This window comes from Podarcis tiliguerta (genome assembly GCF_965153285.1).
Source record: "Podarcis tiliguerta genome assembly, chromosome: 4".
In the NCBI taxonomy this organism is placed as follows: domain Eukaryota; kingdom Metazoa; phylum Chordata; class Lepidosauria; order Squamata; family Lacertidae; genus Podarcis; species Podarcis tiliguerta.
In genome coordinates, this window is record NC_139537.1 from 3280141 (window position 1) to 3289281 (window position 9141).

At 47.2% G+C, this 9141-nt stretch overlaps 1 protein-coding gene across 1 annotated transcript in view; it reads left to right on the top strand.

Annotated features, from left to right (window-relative positions):
* The first annotated feature begins 534 nt into the window (after window positions 1-534).
* LOC310675531 (uncharacterized protein) overlaps window positions 535-9141 on the top strand; it is a 122620-nt gene continuing 114013 nt past the window's right edge. Inside the window, exon 1 of the mRNA XM_083436333.1 lies at window positions 535-1129. The gene's annotated coding sequence lies outside the window, so the exon portion shown is untranslated. The remainder of the gene's footprint in view (window positions 1130-9141) is intronic.

Consider the following 9141-nt stretch of genomic DNA (forward strand, 5'->3'; position numbering starts at 1 on the left):
GGACTTGGAATCCAGGAGAAAAATCTTGGAATAGCCTTGCCAGGTGCTGAGGGACGGACTCACCTGTCCCCACGTCCTTCTCTTTACAGATGTGTTGTGGTTGCACATCCCTCGCCCAGGGGTGAGTATTGGGCACACTCAGGGACTCAGACCTGCCCTCCTTGCCCCCCACTCTGCACTCCCTTTGTGAGGAACTGACAGACTGACATTTGCCTTTCACCTGCTGGAGGAAGATCAGCTGTACCTGCCGGAGGTGATTCAGAACTGGCAGACAGCTCAGCTCAGGGGGCTCTGAACCCAAGAACTGCTCCAAGCAGGAGACGGCCAAAGCCATCCTGGTGAGTGATGGGGAAGTGGGGGAGGGAGGGGCTTTGGGGAAGGGGTTGTCCATCTGCCGGAGAGGAGGACCCTACTGGCCTAAGTTCACCCCTAAGTTCACGTATCCTGTTTGAAAGGGGAATCATCTTAGGGACTTCCTGTGAACATCTGGATCAGGAATGCTGTTCCTAGAATGGACAAACACAAGACGTTCATCCATAAAGACCAAATGTCGGCTAGTTTCTGTTCCACATATGTTCATAAAGTCCAAATTGGGGACTACTACAGTTCCACATTGTTGACAAGGTGTGATGGCCTGGGATTCGGACTTGGATGCTGAACCTGAGGGATCCTAGCCTGCACAGGATTCCCTGCCTCCAGAACCAGCTGAGCCAGGGCTGGGGAATGAGCCTGAAGGGTCCTCACCTGTGCTGGATCCACAGGCGCAGGCACCAGCTGAGTCTGCTCTGGCTCCTGAGGTGATGGAGGACCCATTGCCTGCAGGTGCTCCACTCTCAGCCCTGTCAGAGAAAGCTGAGGTTGCCTCTGGGTCCGGTAACCCTCCAGCCACTCCTGAGCTGCAGAGGCTCAGGGTTAGAGAGGCAAGTCACCAGAGGATCGGGGCTGCCCTATGCCTCAGGGCAGATAAAAGCCGGCCAGCCCCAGTCCCAAGTTGCCGCAGCAACATTGTTGGTTGCTAGTTCCTGCCTGAGCTCCTGACCCGCCCTGGCTCCCTGCTTGCAAGCCTCTTCCTGATTTCACCCAACTCCCTGCCCTGCACCCAGCTTCAGCTACAACAGATTGCCTCCACGTTGCACCTTTGACCACGGACTGGACTTGGACCTTGCCTCTCGGGTAACCCACAGGACTGTAGCCTTATTGGACTTTACCGACTTGTGGAGTCTGTGTTGCTCCCGGATGGGAGGAAGGAAGTCAAATGACACCAAGGTTGATTCAAAGAAAGAGTTTATTCTGCTCTCTGGATAGCAGAAGGCACTTGCATGGTCAGTCCACAGCAAGTCCAAAGAAATGAGAGATTCCATGCAGTATATATATCCTCCAGGCACCCTCTCCCCCCTTCCCCAGGAATCCAGCTACGTCAGCTTACACACGCAGGTTGACATCACAGATGTTCCTGCTCCGGTACTCTTAACCATAAAAGGGTTTACCTTCCTGTACTCCTGACCATAAAAGGGTATTCCTGTTCCTATACTCTTATCTTGGAGCAAAAGGTCACCAACTCTAAGAACACACTCTGGCGCTGTTCCCGGACTAGGTCTGTGCGTCAGAGTGTGGTCAGAATGTAAGATAAGACCCAGACGTGCCATCCCTGCTCCACTGGAACAGCCAAGGCCATCCTTGCCGTCATGGACTGATAAAGGAGGGGCTCTGAGCACTTGTTTATACAGCCGGGTTTTTGTTTATACATTGACTCAAAGCTCAAGCTAAGGAAAAATAGGGATTTTGGTGCCCGTTTCAAACTGCCTGCACAGTCAGTTGGGAAACCCATTCCTTCAGGACCAGCACAGTTTGCTCCTGCCACACCCACATCCCCCCTTCGTTGGGGTGCGTTCAGGAGGAACCAGAAGCCATGGCTGACCAGGCGGCTACGCTGGTGGCATTGGCTCAGGGGAACCAGGTCTTGACCCACACCGTTCAGCAGCTAAGCAGTGCAGTTACAGTGCTTCAGCAGTGTTTGGATGCCTTACCAGCTCCTGGGGCCAATGCCCCAGCTTCTGGCAAGTACCCAGTGGCCCTACCAGAGAAATTTGATGGGTCCCCAGCCAGCTTTCCCATGTTAAGCTGTATATTCAGGGGCGAGCCCAGAATTTCCCCAATGACCGCACCAAGGTGCACTTCCTGAACAGCTTGCTGAAGGACCGGGCCGACCTTTCCTGTGGACATTTGGACTTTAAGTAAATTTTCATAAGTAAATTGAATTGGATTACCAAATATTTGGATTTGGCACTTGAACGTGAAGGTCTAAACAGGAAGTCCACCTTCCGTTTTGTAAAAAGATTAAAGCAAAGCCGCTGTAAGCTGAAGCCTATGAAAAGTATTCTGTAAAGTATTAATTTTCACCATTTAAGACATTGAACACCCCCTCAGAAGCAGGGGAAGAGGGGGGAATTCTTTTATGGGCAATTTAAACCTGCAGGACAGTGAAGATGATTTAATTTACCACTGTCTCGAGCCTGGGATCGGGCTGTCAAAAGGCTTTATGATCTGAAAAAATAATAACGGGGAATGGAACACATCTTGAAGGAAGGTTGAATAGAGATATATATCTTTTTGTATTGATTTCGTGGTATTTAAAAAGAAGAAGAGCTGATTTGTAATTTTGTAACTGAAATCTGAACTGAAAATAACAAAAATAGAAACTGTTGCCGATAGAGGGAGCTTCAGAAACTGTTGCGACTGTTACACTTCTGAGGCGGAAAATTCCATTACAGAATGGAGGCTGTGAAATAAGTGGCCTTGAAGAACTTTAAGATAATACTGGAAAAACAAGAAGCTCCTGGGAACATGGCTGATAAATTAACTGCTCTGTTGGAGCATGTGATAAAGACAGTGGGCACTCTTGAACAAAGTGTCTCTAGCTTGGAACAGAATGTATCTGTCTTGGAACAGAAAGTGAGTAATTCAACAGGTGCTGTTCGGGATGTGGAACCAACTCCGAAAGGGCAAGTATTGGAGAAGAGGATCAAACAATTAAAACAACCTATTTTGTCTCTGCAAGATGAAATTCAAGGAGAAGCCTTGGCCTCAGTGACTCAAATTGATGGACATAAATTGAAGTTGGAGGTTATGGACTTTGAAAGTCAGAACTGGAGAGGCAGTGCCCCACGTGGACTGAGCAAGGCAAGATGGATGGTTCTTTTGTTGGAGGGTGGCACTGCGGGAAAGCTTGGAAAAATGGAACTCCGTAACCTCAAAGAGACTGTGGAGTATGCTTTGGAATACCTTCTGGATTATAATTTTGAACATGGAGTTTGGGCAATCATGTTGAAATTGAATAAATGAGCTGCTGAGAAAAAGGCCCTTTGGGATTTAATTTTAGGTTCTGAAAGAAATCTGCAGACAGACCAGGGAGAAGATTTAAGAGCCTTGGACATAAGAGCACCGGGTTGATGGAATAAATGGAACTGACAGAAAAGACTGATAAAATCCGAAACCAGGGGGAAGAGATGGTGGGGAAAAATTGGGAAATTTTAAAACAGCATTTAGTATAATATTGTATAATTAAGGAATGTTGGGAGATGGTGGAATGAATTTATTCGACTTTAGTGGAAATAAGATAAGTATTTGAGACATTAGAATTTAAGGGTATAAGATTTAAGGGTTTTCTCTTTTCCTTTTTATTAGATTGGAGTGTAGATAATTTTCTAGATGTTGATGGGAGGATAAGGTTTAAATGGATTAAGATAAATAAGTGAGTAAGCAGTGAAAGATGGAAAGAATTTGCTGACTTAATTAATAATTGGAATACAAAAAGGGAGGTGGGAGGAGGTCGAGGAAATAAGTTACTGAAGGATGGAATTTTGAAAAATGGAAGTGTTTTCTTTTTTTAATGTCTTTGTTTTTTGTTTTTCCTTGTTGGTGGGGTGGGGGGGAAGGCTTTCTATGTATTTTTTAATTTTTATTTTTTCTCTCTTATTTTATTGTATTTTGTCCTTTTCAATTTTTTGTATTTGTGAAAATTGAAATAAATATTATTTTAAAAAAGAAGAAGTGCTCAATGAACACTTGATCTTTCAACTGCGGCATAGACCTCCAGCCCGGGGTGCCCCTGCCTGTGAGCCGCCTATACTCTCTTACGGAGCCAAAGCACTAAGCCTTGCAGGAACCTGGAGGGCGGGTTCATTCGGCCCTCTACCATGCCCACCGCCGCTCCAGTACTCTTCGTTAAGAAGTGTAGGGAGCTTTGTCCCTGCCATGATTACCGGGCCCTGAATAAGATTACCATACCAGACCGGTATCCCTTGCCCCTTATTGTGGAGTTGCTGGAACGGGTGCAAGGGGCACAAATGTTCACCAAGCTGGACCTTTGGGGGCCCTACAATTTGATTTGGATCCGAGCCGGGGATGAGTGGAAGACAGCATTTGGGACCCGGTATGGGCAGTTTGAATACCTGGTAATGCCTTTCGGGTTGTGCAATGCGCCTGCCGTGTTCCAACAGTACATCAACCACGTGTTCCAGGACTTGCTAGACAAGTATGTCTAGCAAGTATGTGGTGGTGTACATAGATGACATTCTGATTTACTCCCACGACCCAGCTCGCCACAAGGGTCTGTTAGGATATTTCCGTTTCACCTTAAAAGGGAGCAGGATGTTTGTGTCACAGCCTATGTATTTTCCTGTTTCACAGGATGTTTCTGTTGTGTCTTTGCTTTCGTTTCTCTCTCTCTATGCCGGAGCTCTGAAGCAGGCAGTCATGTTTTTCTTTGTTCTGATCAACGCAGAAATAAACTTGTAAATAATGCTCTCCTGATTGCATCTTTCGCTGTGCATTATCTGCTGATAGAGCGTGCATCGGCTCTGGAATGTGGGAAGCTATTTCTGGAGCTCCTGTCGCTAATTGCTGATACTGCGTGTCTATGGGAGATCGATGGACGTCCGGAGACGACGTGGAGTCATGATGGACTGTGTCTCCCTGGCAGTATCCCAACAACAGGTTATGGGCCCAGATAAACTGCACTTACAGGAGAGTAAGGCTGCGACAGACTGCTGAGGTATGTGTGGAAAAGCAAAAGTCAAGGCTTTTCGTTGCCGCGGCAGAGTGCCTTTGATCTCCGGCAGCTTAATTTTGCCTGGGAGTCGAGCCAAAGGCTTCATGATTTATTTGCAGCCAAGATAAAGAAGTCTTTGAAGGCATAAGGCTCACTGCTCAAGTGAAAAGCTGGAATGGAATTTTTCCAGGCTTCTGAAGCTGCTCACTGCCCAAAGCTAAATGGGCGAAATTATGAGACCTGGGCTGTGTGGTGTGAGAGTTTGTTGCGACGTTTTGGAGTGTGGCATACTGTGTGTGAAGCCCCTCCAGTTCCTCTGACAGATAGATGGAAGGCCCAAGATTCAAGAGCCATTGTCGTAATAGTCTTGTCCGTCTTTAAAACGCTAGCTGGCAATGCGACTGCTCGTGAGATGTGGGATGCTTTGAAGATAGCCCATCTGCCAGTCATCCCAGCCCAGAGTTTGACTGAATCGGAGGTCCTGGCTGTTTCCTGGAATGCAAGTGAATGCAGGGATGCCGAGGGCACCGGTTGCAAGCTGCAGGGAGAGCTGACTGTGATGTCATCCCAGGCAGCATTCCAGCCTCCAGGGGGAGCCAAGGAGTTGGCAGCTGAGAGCTCTGTTTCTCGTGAGAACCAAGGTCACCGCCTTTTAGAGGCCGGAAGGCCAGAGGTAAACAGAGACAGATGCCTGCAGATGGCCAGAAGCAGAAGGGGGGGTGAAGAGCCCACGCCAGTGGAAAACAAGGCTTTGCTGGCACAGCTTCACCAAAGGCTAAAGGCAAGTCTGATGGCCAGGAGCAGGGGGGCAAGCAGTTCAAGCCCACGCCGGTGGAAAACAAGGTTTTGCTTGCCATAAAAGCTGCTCCAAAGGCCAGATTTGTTGTAGATTCTGGTGCCAGCCGCCCCCTTGCCCAGATTATCCGGAGCTTTGGGCTGGGCTGTCACCAATATGCTGATGACACTCAGCTCTATCTGTTGATGGATGGCCACACCAACTCGGCCCGGAACACACTGACCAGATGTTTGGAAGCTGTGGCTGGATGGTTTCGTGGGAGCTGATTGAAACTAAATCCTTCAAAGACAGAGGTCCTATGGCTAGATCGGGATGGCATGGGGATGAGGGACCAACTCCCTTCTCTTGCGGGGGCCCAATTAGTGCCATTGCCTTCCGTTAAGAGTTTGGGTGTAATCCTTGACACCTCCCTTTCCATGGAGGCGCAAGTTACAGCAACAGCCAAGGCGACATTTTTCCACCTTCGCTGCATCAAGCAGTTGGTCCCTTACCTTTCCCGCCCCGACCTGGCCACAGTGATCCATGCAACGGTCCTCTTCAGGCTTGACTACTGTAATTCGCTCTACGCAGGGCTGCCCTTGAAGCTGTCCCAGAAACTCCAGCGGGTACAGAATGCTGCAGCGAGGCTCCTCACGGGGTCTCTGCCATAGGAGCATATTCACCCAGTGCTTTTCAAGCTGCACTGGCTCCCGGTGGAGTATAGGGTCAGATTTAAGGTGCTGCTTTTGACCTTTAAAGCCCTTCACGGTCTAGGACCCTCGTACCTACGGGACCGCCTCTCCTGGTATGCCCCACGGAGAGCCTCAAGGTCCATAAATAACAACACTCTAGTGGTCCCAGGCCCTAAGGAAGTTAGATTGGCTTCAACCAGAGCCAGGGCCTTTTCAACTCTGGCTCCGGCCTGGTGGAACGCTCTGCCTCATGAGACCAGGGCCCTGCAGGATCTGATTTCTTTCCACAGGGCCTGTAAGACAGAGTTGTTCCGCCTGGCCTTTGGCTTGGAACCAATTTGATTTCCTCCCTCCCTCTCTTTCTTTTTTCTTTCCCTTCTCCTCCTGCAATGAGGCTACATTTTAATATTTTAATGTTCCATTATTTTAATGTTGTATTTTACTTTTGTTTTTTAGTTGTAATCATTCATCTTGTTTTTATTATTGCTTGTAAGCCACTCTGAGCCCGGCCTTGGCTGGGGAGGGCGGGGTATAAATAAAAAAATATTATTATTATTATTACTATTATTATTATCTCGCAAAAGATAAGCATCTGTTTACCTCCTTCACACCTCAAGATGGTGAGATCCACCTGGCTGACGGGAGGATGTTACGAATTGCAGGAGAAGGGACTGTGAGACTGGCAAGTCTGCACACTACCATCAAAGATGTACTTTATGTAGCCGTCTCAATGATTGTTTCATTGCCCTCAGATCCGTGGAAAACCACGGGACTGTCCGGGCTCCATGCAATTGGAGAGGGCGCTTCAGAGCCAGACAGTCAATAGCCCTGTTTAACTCCGCATTCCAGCATTCCACCAGGGAATCAGCTGAAAGGCCATCAACATGGGATAAAGCATCCCCTACCACTCTCTGGAAACCATTTGGATCCATTAAGTGGCGGGGGCGGGCCATCCGAATTGGTCCCACCTCCCTGCAGAGGGGATGGGTAGCATTTTTCACTCATTATTTGACCTTCCCGCTAAGTGTAAAGCATAGACCACTATTGAGAATGTTTCTCCCAAAGTGCTAGAATGCCACAAGTAATTTAGTAACAAAATGCAAAATGTGTTATTTTTTATGTGAAATCCTATGTCCAGCTATGTGCACTGCTACACCTGCATATAGCCTTAAGAGGCTTGACATGCTAGTCTCTTAAGATTTACATGAAGATATCCATTTACAACATACCAGGTTATTATTTGTGGGGCAACAATTTTTTAGAAAAAAATTATATCCCCAAAGTCCTAAAGCCATTCTCACTCTTTCAGTCACCACAAATATTTCTCTACAAGGTCGAAGGAAATGCAGAAACCTCCCCATTGTTTCTGTCCTCACAAATCCTGCCTTAAGGGCACATTTAAGGTGTGAATAGGGTGAGCCTGTGACCTGGCTCAGGAATGAAGTATTATCATTACAGAAGAATGGCCAGGCTCCCCAGGTAATCTAGTCAAGTGACCATTAACAGGTAACCTGGCAGACAAGGTAAAAACAATGCACTCAGATTTCTGCTGTAGACTGCCTTTTCTGTGATGTATGTATGTTTTTTCTGGGGGGTAGTCTTGGGCTACACCCCTTCTATGATGTATGTATGATGTTTCTAGGGGTGGTCTTGGACTCCACGGTGGGCAATTAAAAATGTCTTTATAAGGGCTTTCATGCATGGCTCGGGGTCCTCCTCCTCTGTCCTCTTACAACAGTTAAAAAAGAACAGGCTTACTAGCTGCTTTGCTACTCAATATTCTCTGGTTGGTCTCTGTTATTTTCTCCTACCGATAGAGAACCTACAAAAGGACTGTATATAGGCCCTTGGGTACCCCATGAGGAAAAAGGAGCAGGTTTTTTTCCTTATATCACCTGCAATCATGTGTGGTGAGTTAGCAATTCACTCCTCCCGTTGCTGGATATGTGGCTAGTATGTCATATGTCCCTGTTTACTTTCCTACGCTTGGAAAGTGTAAGAACGGAAGTCAGTCTTATCTCCTCCGCTCTGCTGTGCTTTTGCACTGTTCTTTGTCTCCCTGTCTGTTGCTGAAGAAGAGAGAGGATGCCATTATGATCCGTTTGGTGTCGTCTGCAGATGTGATGAGCATCCCCTCAGTTCCTTCATCTAAGTCACTTATCTGGACGTTGAACAACAACGGGCCCAGGACAGAACCCTGCAGCACCCCTCTTGTCACTTTTCCCCAGGATGAGGAGGAACCATGAAGGAGTCCTCTTTGGGTTTGGTCAGTCAAATCCACCTAACAGTTACCTCATTTAGCCTCATTTTACCAGCTTCCTCACATAAATATCACAGAGGACTTTGTCAAAAGCCTCACTGAAATCGAGATGCACTATTTCCACAGCAGTCCCCTGATCAACAAAGTTTGTAACTCCATCCAAAAAAGAAAAGGAGAGATTTCTCTGGCTTGGCTTGTTTTTGAGAAAGTCATGCTTTCATCCTGTATGTTTATATTGTAAAATCTTCAGATGAAGGGCAAATAAATTTTAAAAAGCATAAATGAGGATATTGACAAGCTGGAACATGTGCAAAGGGAGGCGATTTATGTCTTTATTTAATTTGTAAACCACCCGACCCAGTGA